Source organism: Gossypium raimondii, chromosome 10 (assembly GCF_025698545.1).
Source record: "Gossypium raimondii isolate GPD5lz chromosome 10, ASM2569854v1, whole genome shotgun sequence".
Classification (NCBI taxonomy): Eukaryota; Viridiplantae; Streptophyta; class Magnoliopsida; order Malvales; family Malvaceae; genus Gossypium; species Gossypium raimondii.
In genome coordinates, this window is record NC_068574.1 from 13,523,670 (window position 1) to 13,525,097 (window position 1,428).

Below are 1,428 nucleotides of genomic sequence, written 5' to 3' on the forward strand. Positions count from 1 at the left end.
GATGAAAAAATTAGAGAGAGACCTCATCATTCTCTTCAAAGTAGATTCCATCAACTGTACTTTTCTGTTGGAACTCCCATCCTAAACTATTTTCAACCAGCTCTTTTAATTTCCTTGTCTACAAAATTCACATATATTGAAACTCAGGATTTTCACTTCACATAATTTACTTATACCGCGCTTGCAAATAAATAATTGCAGGGGACTAAAAGTCATCCACATTCTCCCATCGATACTAGCCAAATCACCCAAGGATTTTAAGGGTTTTCATATACACGATTCAGCGGTCTTTATATCTAACAATCGGGTTTAATTAGTTAAAGATTGAAGATAAAAAGTAGTATATGAATAATAAGCCTAGTCTCCATTTGTCACCATTGACTCCTTTTAAGAGGAGGAAAAAAAAAGAAAGGGATAACTATACGGAAGAAATAGGTGAAGTGTAAAACCTTCCTAGTTCATAACATGTTTTGGCAAGTATAAAATTGGTAAGAATTGAAGCGTAGAAAAGCCGGGCTTAGAACACATACCCATGAGAGAAGATCTCCATCAACAAGCTGAAGCATCTTGCACTAACGAAAAGAAATCTGTGATTCCACCATCAAACTACTTATCAATTTTGGTGTAGGCTAATGTTCTTGAAAAATGGTTACTTTAAAGTTAGGTACAAATGAAACAATAAGTCGGTGATCCTATTTCTAACTAAATGCGAACTTGACAAAAGATGCGAGTTTCAACTATTTTTCGAAAAAATAATCATGCTAACAATCAACAAGCACAACTACACATCTAAAAATCATGAAACTACCTTGCAAAAGCGGTCTGTAAAGCTATCGGAAGAAAACCATGAATCATCCAATAATGCTAATGTCCGCCTCTCCAACACTCGATCTTTCGAAGTCCATATTTTAGATATTAACACTAAACTATAAACATCAAGACAGGAAAAAGGGCATCATGTGTTGTTGATGACGACATATCTTTGAAACTAAGAGAGAAAAAGATAGCTCCAATTCAAGTATGCATAAACTTGAATGGAATAGCAAATATTTGTTGATCTAGGCATACGACTCTTACCATAATGTGCGAATTATATAGTTAAGGCAAATTTACCCAAAAAGGATCCCGCACAAAGAAACAATAAATTGAGAAAATTACCTTTGTGAACAAGCGACTCTGTTTGAAAAGGCGCAAAATATATACAATGGAAAAGTCAAGGCCAAATAAAATAACAAATCCATTTGCTATATACTAGCATTAAGTAATTTAAAATGAAAACAAGCCAAGCAGTTGAATATACATGAAGGGAGGAAGCGTAAGCCTTTTGAAAAATGGAACTAATAAAACATTTATGCGTGAGCAGAATGTTCGGTGATAGCATGGTTTTGTGCATCCAAGGTCGACCTAGGATCTCTTACCAATAAAATT